Below are 27,665 nucleotides of genomic sequence, written 5' to 3'. Positions count from 1 at the left end.
CCTATTACTGTTGTCATGCTACCATTGCTGTTATGTGAATGTTCATTTCAATTTTGTTAAATATAAGTATGAAAATACTTTTTTTAAAAGTCATCATTGGGAAGTCAAGATTTGAATTGCATTTCTCTGAGGCCATGTCATATATTTTAATATCACTGTTGCACTAATTTTCCCTGTGAGTCCTATGAAAAACACATCAGGGAACGTGTCATCATACTGTATCCCTAACATTCTGCTTACTGCCTAGTAATGCAAAAATGTTTTTCTAAGTAGCTGATGGAGTCACATGAACTACTGAAGACATTTTTTGTCACATTGGGTAAAATGTGGCTAAATCAGAAACGTGTTTCCTTTTCTCGAAGCATGGTTTCATTGCCTTTTATTCTGTGCTGTATCTTCACAAGATTGAAACACCCACTGATCATTCTGTATAAAAACTGTACAAGTGGCCTTCCTCCAGAAACATCCAAATTACAATAAAAATGGTAAATAGAAAGTCTATTTTTTTTTTGGTTCTTTTTTTCGGAGCTGGGGACCGAACCCAGGGCCTTGCGCTTCCTAGGTAAGCGCTCTACCACTGAGCTAAATCCCCAGCCCCAGAAAGTCTATTTTTAAAGTTTTCATTAGTTCCACTATCCATCATCCAAAGCAGGTTTTTGTTCACTAGTGTTGAACAATGAAATGGACACATTAAATGTAGATTTACATACATTCCTCACAAACTGAATGACTGACACTTCAGATTATCAGAATGTTGAGTTTCTTCAAAGGTTTCCACACAACATAGATTAGATGGGATTGCTTTTCATGTTTACAGAAAGTCTATTTAATTTTACAGTTTAACCTCTCCCCTGCCAAATTAATGTTGAGTTTAATCTTCTCGCTTGTCACTCTCTCCTCTTTTAGCATTCGTCTGAAAAACAGTATAATTAGCATTAGGTTAGGGCCACTTCTCTGGAACCAGCATGGAGCACAGCATCCAGCTATAGCACTGTGGCCTCATTAAGTCACTGTCCTCAAGCAAGGCAATGAAATGCCATTGGTATGTCTTTGAATCCGTCGTTCAGGGGACAGTCTGGGAATTTGTATTATAACTTCAAGCAGAGACATACAGCTGTAATCTCAGAGGAGCAAGCATGTTCTAGTCAAACAAAGAGACCATCTGTTTGCTTCCATTAATAACTGCCACAGCAAGAGCAATGGTAATGAACGTCTAGCCTACATGTGCCTCACCATTAGTTTTGAGAATTGATGAAGTGGCTTGAAAGTGAGACAGCATGGACCTAAGCCATGAGTCTGACATTTATGATTTGGTAGACTGATGTGAACCATCTTTAATGGCCTCCAGTCCCCACTCGTCTTCCATCCTCCTTCCACCACTCTTTTTTTCTTTCTCCTCTTCCTTTTTCTTCTCCTCTGTTCTCTGCCATTCCTCAGTCTTGTACTCAATGTAATCTTATTCTTCATCTTAATCTATTTCTAAATCTTATGTCTGATAAATTATGTAATAGGGTGTCAGGGATTAGCTCTCTCCCATGTAATGCGTCCCAAGTTAAATCAGTCTTTGGTCGGCCATTCCCTCAGTTCTCTCGCTCTTCTCTCTCTCTCTCTCTCTCTCTCTCTCTCTCTCTCTCTCTCTCTCTCTCTCATTCATTTCACATCTGATCATACACCCTCTCTGACACCATTAATACTCTATTATGTTTGTACACAGGAACCTTGTATAACTGTCTCCTGAGAGGTTTCATCTAACAGGAGATGGAAACAGATGCATAGACCAAACTGAGGAGTTTTGTGAAAGAATAGGGTAGAGAAGTGAGCAAGTCAGAGGGATCAAGAACATCACAAGAAGACCCACAGAGTCCACCAACCTGGGACAATGGAGGATCACATAGCCTGGGCTACTAACCAGGGAACAATCAGGGGCCAAAGCAAATGTGCAGCTTGGTGTTCAAGGGGGTCCTCTAAGGAGTGGTGCAGGAGTTATCTCTGTCTCTGTTCCCTGACATCAGATTCCCTTCTACTTACCTGGACTATCTGGTTGAGCTTCAGTGGGAGAAGTTGTGCCTCCTTCTCCTAGAACTAGATGACCCAGAATGAGGCAATCCCCAGTGTTGTTCCTCTTCCCTGAGGGAAGGGAAGGGAGCTATGGGGGGGGGGCGGGCAGAGAAATTTGTAAATTCCAGTTTGTCGGTGCTTTCATTTACAGAATGGACTGACATTGCTTTGTCTAAATAATTTTTCTTAACCCAAAACCACAGAGATATTTTCCATTTTAAGCTCTAGAAGTCTTATAGTTTTACATTTTCAATTTAGATGCATAGTGCATTTTGGTTAGTGTTCAATTTATAGAAATAAATGTGGATGCAAATTCACATTTTTATACAAAATAGTATGCCAGAAAAAACACTACCTAATTAATTCTATGAAGCCACAATTACTCTGATACCTAAACCACACAAGCATCGTACCAAAAAAGAGAATTTCAGACCAGTCTCGCTAATGAATATCAATGCAAAAATACGCAATATAATTTTAGCAAACTGAATCCAAGAATACATCAAAACACTCATTCACCACGATCAGGTAGGCTTCAACCCAGGGATGAAAGGTTGGTTCAATATATAAAAATCCATTAATGTAATTCACCATATAAACAAACTCAAAGAAAAAAAAATCACACAATCGTCTCCTTAGATACAGAAAAATCATTTGACAAAATACAACACTCCATCATGGTAAAAGTATTCGAAACATCAGGAACTCAAGGCCCATATCTGAACATAATAAAAGCAATTTACTGTAAACCAACAGTCAATATCAAATTAAATGAAGAGATACTTGAAGTAATCCCACTAAAATCTAGGACAAGAAAATGATGCCTACTCTCCCCATATCTATTCAATACAGTATTCTGTACTCAAAGTGCTAGCTAGAACAATAAGACAACAAAAAAAAAGATCAAATGGATATAAATTGGCAAGGAAAAATAGTGGCAAGTTACCACTATTTGCAGATGATTTGATAGTCTATATAAGCAACCCCAAAAGTTCTACTAGAGAACTTTGCCAGCTGACAAACAACTTAAGCAAAGTGACCAGATATAAAAGTAACTCAAATAAATCTGTAGTCTTCCTTTATACATATGATTAACAGGCCGAGAAAGAAATTAGGGAAACAACTCCATTCACAACAACCACAGATATTATTAAATACTTTCAGGTAACTCTAACCAAACAAGTGAAAGATCTTTATGATAAGAACTTCAAGTCTCTCAAAAAAGAAATCAAAGAAGATCTCAGAAAATGGAGAAATCTCCCATGCTCATGGATTGGCAGAAATAACAGTAGAAATTGCCATCCTACCAAAGACAATCTGCAGACTCAATGCAATGCCCCCCCAAAACAATTCCAACACAATTCTTCAAAGACATGGCAAGAACAATTTTCAAATTGGTCTGGTAAGGCAAAAAACACAGAATAGCAAAAACAATTCTTAACAATATAAGAATGGCGGGGGAATCACCTTTCCTGACCTCAAACTCTACTACAAGCAATAGTGATAAAATCTGTATGGTATTGGTACAGACACTGGCAGGTTGATCAATGGAATAGAAGTGAAGACCCAGATATAAAACCACACAATTATGCACATTTGATCTTTGACAAAGAAGCCAAAAATATACAATGGAAAAAAGAAAGCATCTTCAATAAATAGTGCTGGTCTAACTGGCAGTCTGTTCACAGAAAAGTGAAAATAGATCCATATTTGTCATCATGCACAAAGTTCAAGTCCACGTGGATCAAGTACATGAACATAAAACCAGATACACTGAATCTAATACAAGAGAAAGCTGAAAGAGCCGTGAACTCACTGGTACAGGGGGGATTTTCCTAAACAGAACTCCAATGGCTCAGGTTCTAAAAATCAAGAATTAATAAATGGTACCTCATGAAACTCAAAAGTTTCTGTAAGGCAAAGGACATAGTCAATAAGACAAATCAGCATCTTACAGATTGGGAAAAAATTTTCACATTCAGTAGAGGATACCCAAAATATTAGACCCCAAGAAGCTAAACACCAAAACACCAAACAACTCAATCAAAAAATGGGGTATAGAAATAAACTGAGAATTCCCAACAGAGGAATCTCCAGCGGCTGATAAGCACCCAATGAAATGTTCAAAGTCTTTAGTGATCAGAGAAATGCAAATCAAAACCACCCTGAGATTCCACCCTACAGCAGTCAGAATGGCTAAGGTCAAAACCTCAGGTGACAACACATGTCAGGGAGGATGTGGAGAAAGAGGAACACTCCTCCATTGCTGGTGGGATTTCAAACTGGTACAACCATTCTGGAAATCAGTCTGGAGTTTTCACAGAAAAGTGGAAATAAAACCCCCTGAAGACCCAGCAATAACATTCTTGGGGTGCCCCGCCTGGCCACAGGGGCACATGTTCTACTCTGTTCATGGCAGACTTATTTATGATAGCCAGAAGCTAGAAACAACCCAAATGTCCCACATCAGAAAACTGTATACAGAAAATGTGGTTCATTTATACAGTGGAATACTACTCAGTTATTAAGAACGAGGGCATTCTGAGTTTTGCAGGCAAATAGATGGAACTAGAAAATATCATCTTGAGTGAGGTAACTAAGACCCCAAAGAGACATGCATGGTATGTTCTCACCAATAAGTGGATATTATCCAATAAATAAATAAAAAAATAAATAAATAAATAAATAAAATTACTGAATACCCAAGATACAGTCCATGGAACTCAGAAAGGTCAACAAGCTAAAGGGCCCAAGTGAGGATGCCTCAGTTCCACTTGGGAGGGGGAATAAAGCAACCACAAGGGAGAAGGGAGGGATAGACATGGGAGAGAAAGGGGGCGGCGTAGGGGGAGAGGAGAACATGATCTGGTATTAGGTGGAGGAAAAGGACTGAAGCCCTGAGGGCCAGCTGAAAGAATGGAAACAGGCAACATTGGGAGGAACGAGATTGGGAGGACGCACTAGAATGTATCAGAGACCTGGAAAGTAAGATATCCTCAGGACTCAAAGGGGGAGGACCCTAGATGAAATGCCCTACAGTAGGGAGAGGGAATTTGTTGAACCCACCCCCAGCAGAAAAGTCTCAAGTAAGAGATAGGGTTGCTATCTCATAGTCAAAGATCTGACCCATAATTCTTCCTGTCTGAAAGAAATGCAGGGATGGAAATGGAGAAGAGCCTGAGGTGAAGAAGGTCCAGAGACAGGCCCAAAGTGGGTTCCAACTCAAGGGGAGGCCCTAAGCCCTAGCACCATTACTGAGACTATGGGGCTTTCACAGAAAGAGACCTATCATGACTGCTTTCCAAAAGACCCAACAAGCAGCTGAAAGAGCAAGATGCAAATATGTATGCACTCAACCACTGAGCAAAAGCTGCTTATCCCTCAGATTGAATTGGGGGAAAGCTGGAGAAAGTTGATGAGGAGAGGGCAACCCTATAGGAGGACCAGCAGTCTCGATCAACCTGGACTCCCGAGATCTCTCAGACACTGGATCACCAACCAGGCAGCATACATCAGTTGAAATGAGGCCTCCCAAATATATACAGCAAGGGACTCCCAGGTCTGGATTCAGTCAGAGAAGATGTACCTAACCCTGAAGAGACTGGAGGCCCTGAGAAGTTTAGAGGTCTGGTGGAATGGGTAGGGTAGGGGCATCCTTGTGGAGATGGGGTTGAGGAGATATGGGATGTGAAACAGTTGGGGGCTGGAACTGGAGGGGAATAAAATCTGGAGTGTAAAAATAAGTACATAAATATATAATTAAAAAAGTACTACCTGGCATTCACTGAGGTTTTGCATTTAAATATCAATTGTTTAGTATTGATATTTCTGCTTCCGTCTTCTGTTCATGGGTTCCACCATTAATTTTGATGGTGCCACTACAGTGCTTGTTACATGTACTGATATAACAAGATGTGGCCTTGGGTATTGTAGTTCTTCTATGGTCTCATTTCTTTGAAGCACTGCCTTAGCTGTTCTAGGTGCTTCTCTTGTTGTGTGGATTTTATTATAAACTCTTCAATTTTTACCAAAAATGATAATGAGATTTTTTTTCTGGTGGAGGTCAGTAATATTGAACATACAGATAAGTTTGGGGAAGGTAGAGATTTAATACTAACTCATATTCAAGGACACAGATTATTCCCTCCTTATTTTTCTTCATTTCTAATTGTGTGCATGTAATACGTGGTGATATATGTACATGTTCTTCTTCATGTGGATGTATGCATGTGTACCAGTGTTAGGTGACTTTTCTTGATTGGAGCCACTACTTTTGTTGTTTATTGTAACTTTTGTTGTTTATTGTTTTGCTAAGCTGATGTGACTTCAAGGGTCTTCTTTCTCTGCCCTCCTATCCCTGCCCTGTGATGGGCTTATGTATGAGAGTACAGGAGCATCTCTGGCTTTTGTATGGAGTCTATGGATCCAAATTGAATTTCTCATACTTCTGCTGTTGGCTCTATTTTATATTTAATGATCAAAAAATACTTTGTTTTCTTTTTTTTAGTTTTCTGATGTTTATTTCTTTTTTTAAATGTATTTAATACTTAATAATAATTCTTTGGTTTCCGGGCAAACATCCCCCTCCCCCCTCCCCTTCCTTATGGGTGTTCCCTTCCCAACCCTCCCCCCATTGCCGCCCTCCCCCCAACAGTCTAGTTCACTGGGGGTTCAGTCTTAGCAGGACCCAGGGCTTCCCCTTCCACTGGTGCTCTTACTAGGATATTCATTGCTACCTATGAGGTCAGAGTCCAGGGTCAGTCCATGTATAGTCTTTAGGTAGTGGCTTAGTCCCTGGAAGCTCTGGTTGCTTGGCATTATTGTACATATGGGGTCTCGAGCCCCTTCAAGCTCTTCCAGTTCTTTCTCTGATTCCTTCAACGGGGGTCCTATTCTCAGTTCAGTGGTTTGCTGCTGGCATTCGCCTCTGTATTTGCTGTATTATGGCTGTGTCTCTCAGGAGCGATCTACATCCGGCACCTGTCGGTCTGCACTTCTTTGCTTCATCCATCTTGTCTAATTGGGTGGCTGTATATGTATGGGCCACATGTGGGGCAGGCTCTGAATGGGTGTTCCTTCAGTCTCTGTTTTAATCTTTGCCTCTCTCTTCCCTGCCAAGGGTATTCTTGTTCCCCTTTTAGAGAAGGAGTGAAGCATTCATATTTTGATCATCCGTCTTGAGTTTCATTTGTTCTAGGCATCTAGGGTAATTCAAGCATTTGGGCTAATAGCCACTTATCAGTGAGTGCGTACCCTGTATGTCTTTCTGTGATTGGGTTAGCTCACACAGGATGATATTTTCCAGTTCCAACCATTTGCCTACGAATTTCATAAAGCCGTTGTTTTTGATAGCTGAGTAATATTCCATTGTGTAGATGTACCACATTTTCTGTATCCATTCCTCTGTTGAAGGGCATCTGGGTTCTTTCCAGCTTCTGGCTATTATAAATAAGGCTGCGATGAACATAGTGGAGCACGTGTCTTTTTTATATGTTGGGGCATCTTGTGGGTATATGCCCAAGAGAGGTATAGCTGGATCCCCAGGCAGTTCAATGTTCAATTTTCTGAGGAACCTCCAGACTGATTTCCAGAATGGTTGTACCAGTTTGCAATCCGACCAACAATGGAGGAATGTTCCTCTTTCTCTGCATCCTCGCCAGCATCTGCTGTCACCTGAGTTTTTGATCTTAGTCATTCTCCCTGTTGTGAGGTGAAATCTCAGGGTTGTTTTGATTTGCATTTCCCTTATGACTAAAGATGTTGAACATTTCTTTAGGTGTTTCTCAGCCATTCGGCATTCCTCAGCTGTGAATTCTTTGTTTAGCTCTGAACACCATTTTTAATAGGGTTATTTGTCTCCCTGCGGTCTAACTTCTTGAGTTCTTTGTATATTTTGGATATAAGGCCTCTATCTGTTGTAGGATTGGTAAAGATCTTTTCCCAATCTGTTGGTTGCCGTTTTGTCCTAACCACATTGTCCTTTGCCTTACAGAAGCTTTGCAGTTTTATGAGATCCCATTTGTCGATTCTTGATCTTAGAGCATAAGCCATTGGTGTTTTGTTCAGGAAATTTTTTCCAGTGCCCATGTGTTCCAGATGCTTCCCTAGTTTTTCTTCTATTAGTTTGAGTGTATCAGGTTTGATGTGGAGGTCCTTGATCCACTTGGACTTAAGCTTTGTACAGGGTGATAAGCATGGATCAATCTGCATTCTTCTACATGTTGACCTCCAGTTGAACCAGCACCATTTGCTGAAAATGCTATCTTTTTTCCATTGGATGGTTTTGGCTCCTTTATCAAAAATCAAGTGACCATAGGTGTGTGGGTTCATTTCTGGGTTTTCAATTCTATTCCATTGGTCTAACTGTCTGTCTCTGTATCAATACCATGCAGTTTTTATCACTATTGCTCTGTAATACTGCTTGAGTTCAGGGATAGTGATTCCCCCTGAAGTCCTTTTATTGTTGAGGATAGCTTTAGCTATCCTGGGTTTTTGTTATTCCAGATGAATTTGCAAATTGTTCTGTCCAACTCTTTGAAGAATTGGATTGGTATTTTGATGGGGATTGCATTGAATCTGTAGATCGCTTTTGGTAAAATGGCCATTTTTACTATATTAATCCTGCCAATCCATGAGCATGGGAGATCTTTCCATCTTCTGAGGTCTTCTTCAATTTCTTTCTTCAGTGTCTTGAAGTTCTTATTGTACAGATCTTTTACTTGCTTGGTTAAAGACACACCGAGGTACTTTATATTATTTGGGTCTATTATGAAGGGTGTCGTTTCCCTAATTTCTTTCTCGGCTTGTTTCTCTTTTGTGTAGAGGAAGGCTACTGATTTGTTTGAGTTAATTTTATACCCAGCCACTTTGCTCTAGTTGTTTATCAGCTTTAGTAGTTCTCTGGTGGAACTTTTGGGATTACTTAAATAAACTATCATATCATCTGCAAATAGTGATATTTTGACTTCTTCTTTTCCGATCTGTATCCCCTTGATCTCCTTTTGTTGCCTGATTGCTCTGGCTAGAACTTCAAGAACTATATTGAATAAGTAGGGAGAGAGTGGGCAGCCTTGTCTAGTCCCTGATTTTAGTGGGATTGATTCAAATTTCTCTCCATTTAGTTTAATGTTAGCAACTGGTTTGTTGTATATGGCTTTTACTATGTTTAGGTATGGGTCTTGAATTCCTATTCTTTCCAGGACTTTTATCATGAAGGGGTTTTGAATTTTGTCAAATGCTTTCTCAGCATTTAATGAAATGATCATGTGATTTTGTTCTTTCAGTTTGTTTATATAATGGATCACGTTGATGGTTTCCTAGACAAATACCAGCTACCGAAGTTAAATCAGGAACAGATAAACCAGTTAAACAACCCCATAACTCCTAAGGAAATAGAAGCAGTCATTAAAGGTCTCCCAACCAAAAAGAGCCCAGGTCCAGACGGGTTTAGTGCAGAATTCTATCAAACCTTCATAGAAGACCTCATACCAATATTATCCAAACTATTCCACAAAATTGAAACAGATGGATCACTCCTGAATTCCTTCTATGAAGCCACAATTACTCTTATACGTAAACCACACAAAGACCCAACAAAGAAAGAGAACTTCAGACCAATTTTCCTTATGAATATCGACGCAAAAATACTCAATAAAATTCTGGCAAACTGAATCCAAGAGCACATCAAAACAATCATCCACCATGATCAAGTAGGCTTCATCCCAGGCATGCAGGGATGGTTTAATATACGGAATACTTTGTTTTCAAGGCACAGTTCTTGTATCATTTCTGTGAGATAGGTCTACATTCCAAATGTTATTTAATGTGTAAATTTCAGGTTCCAATAGAGTGCTATCACCTTCCTAAAGCATGTTCGAATTCTAGTGGCATTGGGCCACTTTTTCACTAAACAATTATGCTGTTTACTTCGGACATAAGAATGGATGGTTATTTTGCATATTTTAATTAATTGATCCCCTTACTGATTATAAAATTATAAGTCAATTTATTCTTGTTAATATTCTTTCTTTTTAAAATCAACTTTGACAATATTAGCCTTCTAGATTAATGGGAACATATTTTTTTTCAAGAGTTTTTATTGCTTTTTATTTGTTTGTTTGCTTTGTACTTCTTTTTAATTATATAAATATATTAAATGTGACATTTGTACTTGATAGATGCGTTTTTAATCTAATCTTGAATGTTCTAACCTGGTCTCACTAGATCAATTATAATGAATTGTATTATAAGTATATTATTATTTATTTTTACACTATGCTTGCATAATATTATACATTATATTATAATAAATTATAGACATTATGTTATATTATAATTAATTATAATTTTAGTTGTAGCTGTGATATGCAAGTCTGAAAGTTAAAAATCCAAGGGAGGATGCTTTTGCGACAGAAGTTATGTGGGCAGAGGCAGACATATCATCAGGGAAGATGAGTACAGACAGTGTAGGGTTGTAAAGAAACTATAAGTGAGAGAAGGTTCAGCTGGCGTTGCAGAAACAAGCACAGATAGCAGCATGAAGAACCTCCTAGGCCATGTTAATGATGCTAGTAATTTCCTTAAAAGTGCTGCGAACTCATCGGAGGTTTAATCACATTGGCTACAGGGTGAAAAACAGACTTTAGGGAAAATAAGAAGCAGAGAATCTGGCATCTAGGAGGTAATTGACAACTTTCCGACATGGAGACGGTGGAAGCTTTGGAATATGGTGAAGACACTGGGGTAAACAGGGCAAAGAAACTGCAGAGCCATCTGCTTAGAAGAAAATGAGCAGGTCTGACCTAGAAGAGGATACAGAACTTTAGTCGGGCAATTGCTGTATTTATCTCAGAGAGGGAAATAGTCCACTGATCCCTGAGTCTTAAAGTTTGGTCTAGCTTCAAGCAGTTTTCTCAAGAAGACTGGAATACCTGAACTTTTTCTTTTGTTTATTTTTCAGAGCTGACCTTCCTTACTTATTTCTGTTTCATTTTCTTTTTTGTATATACATTGTCATCCCTCACACAGAATATCTGTAACAAAGACCTACAAGTGCTGATCTAGCAGCTGCCTGCCTGTTTGTTCTATTTTGTACACTTATCTCTTTGCTTTGTTATAATCTAGCAGCTACTCTCATAACCCGCCCAATCAATTTAAAATTTCTGAACTATATGTGATAATAGTCCATGCAGCTGATAGCTTTATAAGAAATACACTAGAATATGGGGCACACAAAGGTAATGTATCCTTTCTGTCTCTTGGAAAGATCAATGTGACTTATAATTGACACCTAATCATAAGTACACTGGAGCAGAGATTTGATGAGAACTTTTTCAGGCTCAACAATTCTTTCTATCCTGCATCTCACTAATGCAAACACCCAGCCATCAGATACTTTACAGAACACAATAAAAACTTTGCTGTATTATCAAAACATAGAAAGCACTGACCTTTTTTCCAAATGCTGAAGACTTAGAGACCATGATACATAATTACGATCTCCTAAAATTCACCATATTACAGCTCAAAGGTTTACACTGAATGCTTTTACTTTCACTTGTAGTTATATTTATGTAATACATGATCTTATTTGCATAATATCTAAGGTGAAGATTCGGGTTTCAGTAACTCTTTGCTTAAATCCACCCAAATAGGACAGTCTGTAACTATCTTTATTCATGGAGGGGAAAGTCCAAGTACACACACATAAACATTAACACAAATTTTTAGTTATTAGTCTATCATCATTAAACAAATATGTAGAATGGTATATTAAGCACATTGAAAAGGGTCCTGCTAAGACTGAACCCCCAGTGAACTAGACTGTTGGGGGGAGGGCGGCAATGGGGGGAGGGTTGGGAGGGGAACACCCATAAGGAAGGGGAGGGGGGAGGGGGATGTTTGCCCGGAAACCGGGAAAGGGAATAACACTCGAAATGTATATAAGAAATACTCAAGTTAATAAAAAAAAAAAAGAAAGAAAGAAAAGAGTCAAGAACATACACTCATTTCAGAGTTCCAACTTACTGTCCTTGTTTATTGTCAGCATAAACATATATGATTCACCTAAAATGACCAACTTAGAAGAACTTCAGAAAGTCGACAGAAATGAAGTACCCATTTTTTCCCCATAGACGGGTGAGACCTGGTTTTAATGCACTATTGAAAGAACTTTGCCACCAAAATCCTCCAAGACAAATCCTATACCTGTGAGTTTTGATAAACATTTTAGATGAACATGTAATCTCTCTTGGCTAACTCTTCCTACAAGTAAGGTTGAGATAATAAAGAGTCCTTTGGACACTGTTACATGATCGAATACAGTAACAAATAGACATTTGAGTGCCTTATGTATGCTACATGATCATCAAAATTTAGCTATTATTTCCTGACAGTGCTTTTCTCCAAAAATATTGAACAAATACTCAGAGTGGGTTTTGACCATTGGTAGGCAAGATGATTTCATACGTAAAGTTGTTTTTGAAAGAAATGTCAACAATATTTGTCTGAGAATACATACTAATGCACTGTGGTCACGTGAATGCAAATGGGCTCCATGGGCATTATTTAAAAGGATTAACATCAATGCCATTGTGGGAGTAGGTGTCACCTTGCTGCAGGAAATGTGTCACTGGGGGAAGGATTTGAGGTTTCATAAACTCAAGTCCAGTGCACTGTCTCATTCTCTCTCTTGCTGTCTGACATTCCATATATTCCTCCTCCTGCCCCATGTCTACCTGCTCATCACCACGCTTCCTGCCATGATGATAATGGACGAACGCTCTGAGCCTCTAACCCAGCCCCAATTAAATGTTTGCAATTATAGGAGTTTTCTGGCCATGGTGTCTCTGAATAGTGATGGAAATCCTAAGAAATACACAATGCTTTGATCAAATCCACTCTCACCCCTTTTTATCTCCGACCCTTTCCACACCTCCTCCCACCACTTTTTCTCCAAGCTTTTAAAATCATGAAGTTTACTTAATCTTGCTTGTGTATGCGCATTCATAGGGCTATTAGAAACTGATTATCTGCTGGGGTAGGATAAGTTATTTTCCTCAAAGTAATTTTGATAGCTTGCCTTTGATGTTTGGGAGTTCAACCACAGGTTTTAGCATATGCTAAGCAAACACTGAATCACTTGAATAGAACCCTACGCCCAGGGAATGTCTCCTTAATATGAAGTTTTTTGAAAATTAGCAAATAGAATCACCTGAAGTTCTAAGGGAATGTGCACTGCTAACAGATACCATCAGATACTTAAGTTCTCTGTACCTTGAAAAGGCCTAAGACTTTGTATTTCCAACAGGCAATTATGCTGATACTGATGGCTGGGAAAGAGTGAATTTTGAGTACTCCTGATGTAACTCATGTGAAACTAAGAAAAAATTGTCATGAGCATCATCCCATACTCTTAACTCATTCTATGGAAAAGTCCACACAATCAAGAACTATATCTCAGCCTGTTCTGTTGGTGTACTTTCTTGGGAATATCACCCCTGTATTTGTGTCTACTCCTGTCTCCCAAAATTGTAGAGATTAAGATAGGCCCTTGCGTTTTTTTTCCTGAAAGTTCATTTAAAAATGCAGTCAGAACAATCCAAAAGATGATTGCTCGTTATAGAATTAATGATCAAGTGAATGTGTTCAGTTTCATGCAGGTTAGCTCTCCTGATGCAACTCTTTCCCATGGTATAATGCCATCTAGGAAATCAGAAGAAATGAAGGCAAACTTTCACCTGCAGTCTAAACACTAGAGGCTCTTCTGAAAATGTTTTACCATAGCTTGTGACGATACTGATATTTTGTTAAGATGTCTTAATATTTTTGAATTTAACATATTTTACAAAAAGTAACAGGTAAGCCATTATTACTTTTAGTTACTTTCCTTGAATAATCTAAACAATTGCAGAACATAGGTAATATTTGGTGCCCTTACTTTGTGTTACCATAGTAATGACAGAGTTAGAGCTTGTAATATATTTTATAGTCAAATCCTTAGGAACTCAGTCTCTTTAGAAAAGATAATTTCTCAACCTACTAATGTGTAACTTGCAGCAAGGAAAAATTTAACCTACCAATGAACCATGGCGAGCCAAAGTGGAAAGATAACTTGGCTTTAAAAGTATGTCTCTTAGTTTGTGATTTCTTTAGACTATAGAGAGAACATCCTGATCAAGGGTTAACAAATGTGTCATTAAATTAAACTTTGGTTATACTAAAATGAAGAAGGAAGAAATTCTTGTTTGAGAATCCCTCATCCTTGCGTGCATGTGCGTGCGTGCGTGCGTGCGCGCGTGCACGTGTGCGTGTGTACGTGCGTGTTTGTGTGCACTTTATCCCACCAAATTTATTAATTAATTGAACAAAGGTAGTAAAACTCTGTAGGAAAAACCCTACTCAGCACATAGCACACGTAACTTCTCTAGTTAAATGGGAAGGAAGGGGTTGTGGGTTTTCCATAAAGATGAACGTTGTGATACGCATATTCAGAAAATTTAACATGTGCATTTGTGTATATATTTCTTTGTTCATTGAGAACTTGCTTGAAAGGTTTCAGCAATTCTGATGAGAATAAAGGGAGCCATAATTTAATTAATATGGTGAGGAACAGCAGTTACTCCCTGCATCAGCCTGGAGAGACACAGGAGATGGAGTAGGATTAGTGTCCAGGTACGTTGAATCACAATGTGGGACTTCTACCTCAACTAAGAGCAAGAAAAACCTCATAATCATACATATTAACACCAGGGGGCAGTTACTGCACTGGCCTGAGTCTTTGAAAATAAAGCTTCAGTAGTTTACAGTTTCAAGTAGTTGACAACATGACCTAGGGCCTCAGGAAGCCTAGATACTAGGTTTTTTTTTTTTGTTTGTTTGTTTTTTTGGGTTTTTTTTCATGTTGCAGATGTTAGAGGGATCAATCTAATTCAAAGATACTCATCTTTATATTATAATTGATCAAAATTCAAATAAAAAGGAATAGACTGGAAGAAAAATACACCTAATATGGTAATTTTCAGGGGTTATAAATAATTGCATTTGTCAAATAAACGTTATATGCTGATATTTATAGCATTTTAGGTCAGGCAGATAAATTCCACATAATATTATTATATCAATAAGTAATGATGAGTCCTTCATGGACTTTTAAAAATCTCTCTGCAATTTTCAATTGGTATACAACTTTAGTAGTTCCACTTCTCTTTCCCAGGTCTCTCCAAGCACCATAAGTGAAAGCATGTAATACTTTATTTTACCAACACATTAAAATTGTATAAGCATTCATCAGAATGGCGCTGACCTATTTTCAGATATCCCCTCTTTTCCAAGTCACAGTTTCACAACTTTAGCCTGTACCACTTTCACTTGACAGAAATGTTTATCCAACCACCCATCCCCCACAAACAAAGCATGAATATGCATGCAAAGACTGTACTCGGTTTAATTTGTGGTTTTAACCCATACATTTTTAATTTCAGGGAAACATCTGTGCCACTAATCACTGCAACTTTCATTTCAACAGACAAGGCATTGAAATACTGATTAGAATAAGAAGATACTGTGGACTTCCAGTGCATATCAAAAGGAAGAACAATGAACATCAGATTACATTGGAAATGTGGCTAGGGACATTTAGGCAGAATATGTTTTTGATAGGCTAATTATTAGGTGGGGTACAATACAATCTAGAAGTCTTAACAAGTGCTTGTATGGTTTCCTTTCTACAAAAGATATGGTACATTAGAGATAGAAATAATAAATATTTCTTCTAGCAATTTCCAAAGCCCTTGCTTCAATCTCCATTGAAGGAGGATTTTAAAAGCTCCAGTCTGTAGTGCATTATATATGTTTAATTTCAAGTGGATAATTTTTGAGGCTGAAAGTCATACCTGACTGGGTGGTTTCTTCTTCACCCCATACAGTGAAAATCAATAGATTGATGTTGTGAGACTGCTACCTGGGGTGATCTGAAATGAAAAAGACATTTTGAAATTAGGGAAAGAAACCTGCAAACTTTAATAATGGTGGTACTATAATAGGATGTTTTTCAGGCAATCAACAGCATTTACTGTGTATCTGTATACCATGACATTTCTTTCATGCTGACTCAAGAAGCACAAAAGAGAAATCCAGTTCATTAGTGAACAATATTTTTGAAATAAATAGATGCTAAATGAAATATAAGAGGAGATTTAATCTTTACCCTGGGTGACTGTTTTGCCAATTGTTTGGAGAGGAAGATACATGAAATGTTATTAATTACTCTATATTAAGTAAATATTTCTAATATATTGGAAAATATCTCAATGTGAGAGAAAAAATAAAATTTGAACAAATTAAATTTGATTTAAAATAAGACTTCATGGAAATTCAGTTTATGGAGGGTCTGTAGAAGTAGCTTGTTACAAACTTTAAGATAGATTTCTAGAGAGCATATGGTCGATGGAGAACATAGTAAATTTTATTATGTGCATGTGTCTTGTGAGACATGCTTATAAAATGCATGTTTATTATATATACCACTTATATAAGCATATGCCACTTGTTATATATTGTGGATATTATAGATGTGCTGCTTAAGGATGCAGATCTTTATCATTTAACAGTATTCAAAATCTGTATTCGAATGAGAATTACTCAGCATTATATCAGAATGACTTGTCTTACATTAGTAAATTGCCATTGCTTTTACTTTTATTGAAACTGGAACTGTGGTGGCAAATGGGGCTCTCCCATCCCAGACAACACATTCTTTGAAAGTGTTCTACAAGACTTCCTGTCCTGTGACATCCTGGCCACCTGGTCCCATAACAGAGAGAAAGGGGACTATCAAACAGCCAGGGGTTTTAGAAAATTTGCAGTCCTGAAACTGGCTAGAAGGTAAACACTTTTTTTTCCCAGGAGCTGGGGACCAAAGCCAGGGCCTTGCGCTTGCTAGGCAAGCGCTCTACCGCTGAGCTAAATCCCCAACCCCGAAGGTAAACACTTTTAACAGAATTAATATTGTTTAACCCGTGGTATAAAAATGCCTAAAATGATAATGAGGTGCTGGAAGCTCACTTGTGGTGAAATCCCTGTTTTACCTGAGAATCTGTCAATCAGGAAAAACAACATGAATGTTGCAGTAGGGTTTCCCCTGCCATTTTGGTGAAGCTGATATTAATATTTTCTTAACTTCCCCAATAACTTCCACTAGATATTTTAAGTATGTGACTTGATGTTTTTCCATCTCTCTCCTGTGACTATCATGGTCATTATTGTAAAGTGGATTGGACCTACCCTCAACACACTGGGATTTGCTGTATCTTAATGGTGATATGGAGAGTTGCAGTGTCTGTTTCTATTCACATCCACCAAAGGAGAACTTTCATACCAGCATTTGATAATCTCATCAGGAAATAATCATTTCACTGTAGAATACAGTGTAAATTATATGAATTATTTGCTCTACAACTCTTTGTGAATGTCCACACTAAATAAATGTCAGTGAAAATGACCAGTTTTGATTTGTGGCTCGTATTTCATTAGAAATTAATATCAAAATTCAAAATAGAGCTTCCTTTCTTCTGAATTCATTGGCAGCTTACCAAATCAAGCAGAAAAGAACCTAGGTATTCTGCACAACTCAATTATGAGAGCATTCTTTGCTTCTGGGTCTAACTAGGTTCCGCTCTTCTAGTCTCTCTATCTTTTGGACTGATTTTTCATCATTAAGTTGTCAGTTGATGTTTATATGCTGGTGAGGGCAGGCACAAGGTAAGGCAAGGCCTGTGATTGGGCAAAGAAATCATAAGGTAGGCACAGAGTTTTGGAGAAGGGAGAGAGGGAGGGAGGGGAGAAGGACCAAAATGGAATAGAAGGATGACCCACCCCCATGTGGCTTTAAACAGCCACATAGATATAAATATCATAAGAGATGGGTTTTATAGGACAATGTCTTAACTAGATGTGCAGGTTATATCAAGAGTGATTGGCTCTGAGTTTACTGTGTGGACATTTTGTGGAGTGAGAATTCACTGATATAAATCTGATTGAGAGGTTACAAGCTTATTGAGTTTTGATTTTACTGGGTTGCTGGGAATGTGAGCAGAGTCCACAGCAAGAGAGCTGCGAGATAGGCGGTCTCTGTATGGTACTGGCATGTCCGTGACCTGCCGTGGGAACTAGATGGATGGCTTCTGATGGGGCTAACCATGGCACCAGGATCTCTGTAGGGCCTAGCCATGGTGGCAAGATCATGGTAAGGTCCAGAGAGCTGGTGGTAGCATGGGGTGAAAATTGGGTACTTAGTCATGTCAGCTCCCAAACTGTCATTGTAACCATTTTCTATAATACATTCTGAGATTTGTACACTGAAACAGGAATTGTCTTTTAAACCTTACATTACATTTTCAAATTCATATTCTAATATATTAACCCAATGCATTCTAATAGCCTAAGTCTAATTATCACGATATAGTCTAAAAAAATTAGACCAAAAGTTAATTTAGTTTCCGTAGAAGTCATGTGAATTAAAATAATGAAAAGAGCATCATTAAGTCTGTCTATATGTTTGGGGGATGCTTTCATCCTCTGAGGTTTGACCTTGTAAGTATAATGGAAAGACTAGAGAGATGGCTCAGTGGAAAGATGAGCTCTGTGGAGCTCTGTTTCGATCCCAGAATCCATATAAAAAGTTTGGTAGGATGGTGAACACATATATGATCATTCCCAGCTCTTTGGTCGTGATGTGGGTTGGACAGGTCACTGGGACTTGCTGCCAGCCATAATTTTTAGAGGACAACCTGGCATGCGGTAATGTGGTAAATGATTACAATGGGAGAAGTTGGTATTTTTGCTAAATACTTTGAGTCGTGTATATGCATTTAATTGTTCACTCAATTGCTCAATTTTAACACTAATTATATTTCATGCAACAAAGATGTAATGAAAATAAGAATGATGGCACCCCTGGTATGTTTTAACTCTGGTTGTCAAATAGCACATACACGGCATACTGAAAAATTTTTCTAAAATGTCTGTGAGCTTAGTGAATTGTTTTTGGCTTTAAGAAGTCTATAGACAAAGTTATTTTTCTGCCTTAAAATATTCTAATACTTCTATTTTAATAGCAATGGGGCAGTGGTAATTTCCAATGCATCTAAGCATTCTACTTATATCAAAGTATTTTGAATATTACTCATGGTTTGGGCTAAAGAAATCAATTTTACAAAAGCCAATCCAAAGTTACAGTGGCTAGAAAAGATCAATAAAATATGAAGCAATGAATTAGCAATAGTTTCTGGTACCTAGTGAATACTTAATGGAATTAGCAAGTGAAAAATGTCATAACTGACCTACACTAAGGTATTTGTATAAGAATGTGCAGAACTAAGAAATTAAACATGATAATTGAATTATTTACAATAATCTTCATTTAATATTAATTATACATTGTGTTTATAATTGAATAAACAACATAATTTTGGCACCTATGGCTGTTTTCAGCAGATCCCAACACATAAATAGAAACTCTTCTCTGTGTGCCCCAGTATAATTCTTTCATTTTTATAATTAAAATTATCTGACCAAACCATTCTTCATAAAAGGAATGATAACTTCGAGATAACAGTGTACTATGAAAGGGAGGAATACAGCAAGAACGAGAAATGGAAATAAGAGATAGCCATTCCATTAAATTTCCCAACATTCAGTAACATAGAATCAAGTCACCAACAACATAATGTCTTGCATCTTTGTGAAATTGTTAAATTTCAGGTGAGACGAACACAGCGAGGGCACTCACAATCTCCATGACAACTATTATATGGTTTAAGAAGGGGTTTCCAGGGCCTGGGAAAAATGGTTCCAGATTAAGAATACTAGGTGCTCTTCCAGAGGACATAGGGTCTGCCTAACAGTCATATGGAATCTCACACTGTCTGTACTTCCAGTTGCACGGAATTTTATACCCTCTTCCACCAGCTCAGGCATGTGGTACACAGACATGCATGTAGACAAAACATCAATATAGGCTTTCAAAAAGAAGAGTTTTAAATTTTGAACACTATGAAATCCTGAGAGATCTTGGAATAGATTTCAGAAAACATGAAAGATCTCTTAGAACATTAAAAAATAATATACCACAGTGAGGGCTGGTGTATGGTGTATGTACCAGTGGAGGAAATTGCTTGTAGTGAAAGTGTAAAGACCCGAGTTCAGGTACTCAGAACTCAGGAAGGGTGCATAGGACAGCATGGATACATAACCTAAGGATTACTGTAGTCAGGTGAGAGGCAAAGAGAGGAGAAGCCTCAATGCTCCAAGTCCAGTTTTCTTGATGCACAGAAAGACTATAAATCAGACCCTGTCTAAAAGAAGGTAAAAGGAGAGGGAGACACAAAGACAAAAGAGATTGATAGCATTATCCATAATGTTTTAAATACGTTCATTCCAACAAGTCATGTCAAAATGTGACCTTTCTTCCTATCAAGGTAGATACCTCAGTCTCTGGAACCTATAAATACAATATTCCCTAAAAATACCCCAAAAAGAAAAACAAAAACAAAACATAAAACAACAACAACAACAACAACAACAACAAAAAACATACACAGAAGAAGAGCTTGGAAAATGTGCATATGTTAAACATGTTGAGATAGAGGAGAGAGCTATAGTGAAGATTATCTGGGTGGGTGCAAAAGTGTTCCAAAGATCTTTTTAATTTAAAGATGGATTTAAGAACCAAAGTGCCCAGAAGAAATTGGAAGATGCTATGTTGCAGGTTTAAGGAGAAACAAAAAACTGTGACTAAATGAGCAGTTTGTAGACTATGAGAAAGACAGAAAAAAGATTCCTTCATCAAGGCCTCTTTGGAAATGGAGTCTTCCTAGAACTAATTGGTCTCATTAAGACTTCCATAATATTAAAATAATTAACAGCTGATTAAGATGCCCATTTCTTGTTCAGCCTCTCAGAAGACAGACATGCAAGGCTCCTCCTGTCTTTAAGTACACTATAGCATCAATAATGGTGTCAGGTCTTGAAGCTTCCTCAACCAGGCAGGGGGTCCTGGGCATCCTGTTCGAGGCAGGGGTTAGGCAGAATGCAATGAGGAATTGTGGGAGAGTAGAATGGGATGGGGGAAATGATTAGATTGTAAATAATAATAATAATAATAATAATAATAATAATAATAATAATAATAATAGTAACAATAATAATAATAATGACACCAATTTCCGTTAAGTTGTTACAAAAACAATGAAAACTTGACAACATTATTGTAGCAGGAATGTTTTTTATTAAAATTGAAACTATACACACATTTTCTCAACAAATGGCAAAATAACAAGAAAAGTTATCACATGATTAATTTGTGTGGTAGATGGAAAATGAAAGACAAAGCTATTAAACTTTACCCAGAAATTGATGAAAGTTGATGTTATGTGAAATGAGATCCTGTCTAAACATGATGGAAAGTAAGGGCATTGAGAAATGATACCAGCATTGTCTTCTGATTTTCACACGTGTGTGTCCCCCTGACACACACACAGAAGAGGGTATACATGTATTCACAAACACACACACAAACACACACACACAAACACACACACAAACACACACACTCAGGAAAGAGGCAATGGAGGAAGGGAGTAAGAAAGAAATGTTTGAAATACTACAATGATGTTATTCATTCAAAATAAAATATGTCCCATGCTATGTTATATAAATTATATTCCCAAAGTATAAATTAATAAATGAAGACTGTACAAAAATAATTAATTTTACTTTGAACTTTTATTTGAACAACTTTTGCAAAATGCCAATTAGCTTTGGTTTGTTTCTGATCAAAAGATGATGATTATGATGATTAAAATAGTTTTGAGTTTTGCAAATTCATCTGAAATAACAAAAAACCCAGGATAGCTAAAACTATCCTCAACAATAAAAGGACTTCAGGGGGAATCACTATCCCTGAACTCAAGCAGTATTACAGAGCAATAGTGATAAAAACTGCATGGTATTGGTACAGAGACAGACAGATAGACCAATGGAACAGAATTGAAGACCCAGAAATGAACCCACACACCTGTGGTCAATTGATTTTTGACAAAGGAGCCAAAACCATCCAATGGAAAAAAGGTAGCATTTTCAGCAAATGGTGCTGGTTCAACTGGAGGTCAACATGTAGAAGAATGCAGATCGATCCATGCTTATCTCCATGTACAAAACTTAAGTCCAAGTGGATCAAGGACCTCCACATCAAACCACATACACTCAAACTAATAGAAGAAAAAGTGGGGAAGCATCTCGAACACATGGGCACTGGAGAAAATTTCCTGAACAAAACACCAATGGCTTATGCTCTAAGATCAAGAATTGACAAATGGGATCTCATAAAACTGCAAAGCTTCAGTAAGGCAAAGGACACTGTGGTTAGGGCAAAACAGCAACCAACAGATTGGGAAACGATCTTTACCAATCCTACAACTGATAGACGGCTTATATCCAAAATATACAAAGAACTCAAGAAGTTAGACCGCAGGGAGACAAATAACACTATTAAAAAATGGGGTTCAGAGCTAAACAAAGAATTCACAGCTGAGGAATGCCGATTGGCTGAGAAACACCTAAAGAAATGTTCAACATCTTCAATCATAAGGGAAATGCAAATCAAAACAACCCTGAGATTTCACCTCACACCAGTGAGAATGGCTAAGATCAAAAACTCAGGTGACAGCAGATGCTGGCGAGGATGTGGAGAAAGAGGAACACTCCTCCATTGTTGGTGGGATTGCAGACTGGTACAACTGTTCTGGAAATCAGTCTGGAGGTTCCTCAGAAAATTGAACATTGAACTACCTGAGGACCAAGCTATACCTCTCTTGGGCATATACCCACAAGATGCCCCAACATATAACAAAGACACGTGCTCCACTATGTTCATCGCAGCCTTATTTATAATAGCCAGAAGCTGTAAAGAACCCAGATGCCCTTCAACAGAGGAACGGATACAGAAAATGTGGTACATCTACACAATGGAATATTACTCAGCTATCAAAAACAATTACTTTATGAAATTCATAGGCAAAAGGATGGAACTGGAAAATATCATCCTGAGTGAGCTAACCCAATCACAGAAAAACACACATGGTATGCACTCATTGATAAGTGGCTATTAGACCAAATGCTTGAATTACCCTAGATGCCTAGAACAAATGAAACTCAAGACAGATGATCAAAATGTGAATGCTTCACTCCTTCTTTAAAAGGGGAACAAGGCAGGGAATAGGGATGCAAATTTTAGAACAGAGGCAGAAGGAACACCCATTCAGAGCCTGCCCCACGTGTGGCCCATACATATACAGCCCCCCAATTAGATAAGAGGGATGAAGCAAAGAAGTGCAGGCCGACAGGAACCGGATGTAGATCTCTCCTGATAGACACAACCAGAATACAGCAAATACAGAGGCGAATGCCAGCAGCAAACCACTGAACTGAGAACGGGACCCCTGTTGAAGGAATCAGAGAAAGAACTGGAAGAGCTTGAAAGGGCTCGGGACCCCATATGTACAACAATACCAAGGAACCAGAGCTTCCAGGGACTAAGCCACTACCCAAAGACTATACATGGACTGACCCTGGGCTCCAATCTCATAGGTAGCAATGAATAGCCTAGTAAGAGCACCAGTGGAAGGGGAAGCCCTGGGTCCTGCTAAGACTGAACCCCCAGTGAATGTGATTGTTGGGTGAGGGCGGTAATGGGAGGAGGATGGGGAGGGGAACACCCATATAGAAGGGGAGAAAGAAGGGTTATGGGGATGTTGGCCCGGAAACCGGGAAAGGTTATAACAATCGAAATGTAAATAAGAAATACTCAAGTCAATACAGATAAAAAAAATAATTTTGATTAAGCTGATAGCTGCAGTCTTACTGTCCAGATTAATTCTGGTAAGGGCCTTTTTCAATTTAAACAAATAAAATAAGTTATAACTTTTCCAAATAAAATATACATTATTGAATGTGATTCTGACCATTGGTCCCCAGCATCCTCTTTTCTATGTTCAGCCAACCTCCATTCCTTTTTATACCTGCCCAACTTAATCCTAATCTTGGATTCTAATATTATATTTGTGTGTGTGTGTGTGTGTGTGTGTGTGTGTGTGTGTGCTCGCGCATGTGTACAACAGATTCTTTAGAGCTGGAGGGGTAAGTAGTCGTATGGCATCTAACGTGAGTGCTGTGATTGAAACTCCGTCCTCATGATTGATTTTTCAAGTGCTGTTAACTTCCGAGTCATGTTTCCAGTGCCTCAGACTCTTTCTATTCACTTGTTTCTCCTTGGATTATTCCTTTACTCTGTGTTTTCTTACAAATATCAACTTGACCTGACTTCTATGTTAGCATCAATGACTCAGGGCTCTCTACCCTGAGTTACGGATGGACAGTTGATCCTTAGATGAAAAGAAGGACATCTTTAATATCTCTATTTCTGGGGTTGGGGATTTAGCTCAGTGGTAGAGCGCTTGCCTAGGAAGCGCAAGGCCCTGGGTTCGGTCCCCAGCTCCGAAAAAAAGAACCAAAACAAATAACAAATATCTCTATTTCTTCTTCTTCTTCTTCTTCTTCTTCTTCTTCTTCTTCTTCTTCTTCTTCTTCTTCTTCTTCTTCTTCTTCTTCTTCTTCTTCTTTTTCTTCTTCTTCTTCTTCTTCTTCTTCTTCTTCTTCTTCTTCTTCTTCTTCTCCACCTCCTTCTCCTCCTCCTCCTCCTCCTTCTTCCTCTTCTCACCCTCCTCCTCCTCTTCCTCCTCTCCTCCTTCTCCTTCTCCTTATTCTTCTTCTGCTATATTTTGTCTTCTTCACCATCATGGTACTTGTCATGTTATACCCAATTAGAGGTGTGAAGAAACAGTTGCAGGGAAGGAACCTGTTGCAATGTAGCCTTCAAGGAAGAGATGTGGTTTTATTGAGTGCCACAGAATGGAAAATCTGAATGTAAGGGAAAAGTGGTAATGAAAATGATCAAAAATTTATATGGATACTATTATAACTATGGTACCGATAGCAGATCATAAGAAAAGAATCTGCCTGTGTTTAGCATTTTTTCATTAAAAATGTTAAATGCAGTGTACCTGTAAATATCACCCTACACGTTCATCACCATGAGTGATGATTATAAAAAAAAAGTTTGAGCATTTATTTGGATCTTTGAAAACTATTACTAAATTTACTTAGTGAACTGAACAACTAATGGAACTGGGCAGATAATTTGCATTGTATGGAGTTGCATTTTGTACTTTAACTGATATTTGGTGGCTATGAAGGACCAAAGATTATGATAATAACATTATATGTAGAATATAACAGAATCCTCAAAATAAACTCCAAATTTCATATTATGTTTTCTATTTCATACAAAGAAATTAAAGATAAAAAACCTTAATAATTTTACTCCATTGGTAAATAACACTGTCCACATTCATTTTTGTATGTCGCAATTGCTGTTTTCCTGTTGGTGCAAATAAAATACCATGACCAAATGTGACTTATAGAAGAATCGTTAATTTGGCTTGTGCTTCCAAAATGGCAGAAAGCAGTGCCAGGCATAGCAGCACAAGGAGGAAGTTGAAAGTTCACATATCTCCAGCAAAATGAAAGTAAGGGGAATGAGGAGGAATGAGAATAGAGTATAAACTCAACAGGCATTCCCAACAATCTACTTTCTGCTGCAAGGCTCCCACTCCCATTAAACTAAAAACCTTCCCTTCAAACAATGCCCCCAACTGGGATCAGCATTCTAATACTGACATCCGTGGGAGACATTTCTCATTCACTGAATTGCTTCATTTAGGTAGTTAATATACACTAATATATCAAATCACCATGTATATGCCTAAATACAAACTTTTGCTTTAGGCTTCTTCAAGATGTATTATTTTTCTTTGTATTGTATTGAATTGAATTGGCTCTCATAAAACGTCATGATTCTGTGTGGCTTTCATTGTGAAGAATTGAACATGGAGTCTTACGCATGCTGGGTCATCACTCTACCTCGAAATTGTAATCCTCCCTCTGTAATTCTGTAGCTAAAGAAGAGAGCATATAGGTTTTCTTTAAAATCTTATAATTATTCTTAGGTCCAAATGCCAAGGTAAGCATTTTAGCTATTTTGCTGCATTTTCCTTTATTTGGACATGTCCCTGAGGAAAAAAAATAACACACACACACACACACACACACACACACACACACACACACACACACACACACACAGACGTTTATATGGCCCTGGTCGCCTTCAGCATTTTGCTACTATTGCACATATCATCCTAATTTCAACAGACAGCTGTAAGGAATAATGCCAAATCAGTAATGGAAGCTTTTAGCAGAGCCTCAAAGTTATCAAAACTTTAAATATGCACGGACAAGTCACTCTGGAAAGGAGAGTTACACAGAATTATACAAAGCTACCCCTAACATTTTACCTTAGATACCAGCTTCTAAAGTGGTGCAATATATTAAGAAAACACATCAGGTTCAGAGACCTATAATTAATCCTGTCAGCAGCTATGGCAGGGCAGATTGCTACTGAAACTTGCATCTCGATGAGACTTTCCCCCCATTGACTCTATCCGTGTGGAACAGTGTTGACCCCAGGGATCTAAACCCATTACCGGAGTTTTACAGTACAGTTCATGCTCATTGCATGCCCTCCTTGTGCTTGGGGGCATTAAATATTTAACTAACTGTGACCATTGTGGTTTGGAGAAAGAAGCCGTTTTAAGTGCACATTTTATTCACAATATTGAAGAACAAATATAACATTTAAAAAGTCTCCATCTGAGACCTGAGGTACAACAAATGGTCCCAGGAAAACACAATTTCTGTTCAGTTCCTGTAATTGAATTAGATTACAAATCTTTCTAAATATACATATGCATCATATCCTACAGTAGCGGGAGTAAAATGTGAAGTATTATAGGCATTAATGCTATCATTAAATTTTAATGTGTACAACGTGACTGACAAAGCTTGTTTTCAAACCTTGAAATCAGACCGGAGAAGGCAAAAGATTTTCAATCCTATAATTCCAGTTAATTTGTCTTTTCACAATAATTTAAGCAGATATATCAATTGTCACTTTGAATTGAGTGTGCATGTTGTTAGTAAACAAATGTAAAGCTCATCGAGTTTTACTTTGGCTGTACTTATTCCTCTCATGCAGTTTGCTTTAGAGAAATCATGTTATATAAAAAAGTTGAATTATTGGTTTTGCTGAAATGCTTCATATGTTAAGAATCACAGGAACTAGCCAGGTTGTCGAACCTTGCATTTTTAGATCATAAGATGGCCTACGTTTCACACATTGGAGTAATTCAGAAAAAGCAAACTAAGTGAGAAGTGTTTCTTTTATCAGAAGAACAAAATGGCACAGAGAAGAACACGCTCAACTCTTAATGTTAGATCCAGTAAATTTGTAAATACGTTTGGATGTGGGGATTGTGGGAGCATGGGTTGGGAGGGTACATGTACATTGGTTTGTGTGCATATGGAGATCAGAGGTTCACATGCAGATTGTCTTTCTCAGTCACTCAATCACTCAATCACTCTCCACCTTATTT

The 27,665-nt window shown here is 38.0% G+C and overlaps 1 protein-coding gene across 4 annotated transcripts in view; it reads right to left on the bottom strand.

Moving 5' to 3' along the window:
* The window catches only part of Tenm4 (teneurin transmembrane protein 4), a 2,974,939-nt gene that overhangs the window by 2,203,951 nt on the left and 743,323 nt on the right, over positions 1 to 27,665 (bottom strand). For all 4 annotated transcript variants that reach the window (XM_039113155.2, XM_039113170.2, XM_063262756.1 and 1 more), the window contains exon 3: positions 15,951 to 16,028. The gene's annotated coding sequence lies outside the window, so the exon portion shown is untranslated. The remainder of the gene's footprint in view (positions 1 to 15,950; positions 16,029 to 27,665) is intronic.

This window comes from Rattus norvegicus, chromosome 1 (assembly GCF_036323735.1).
Source record: "Rattus norvegicus strain BN/NHsdMcwi chromosome 1, GRCr8, whole genome shotgun sequence".
In the NCBI taxonomy this organism is placed as follows: Eukaryota; Metazoa; Chordata; class Mammalia; order Rodentia; family Muridae; genus Rattus; species Rattus norvegicus.
This window is presented reverse-complemented; position numbering and strand designations above follow the sequence as displayed.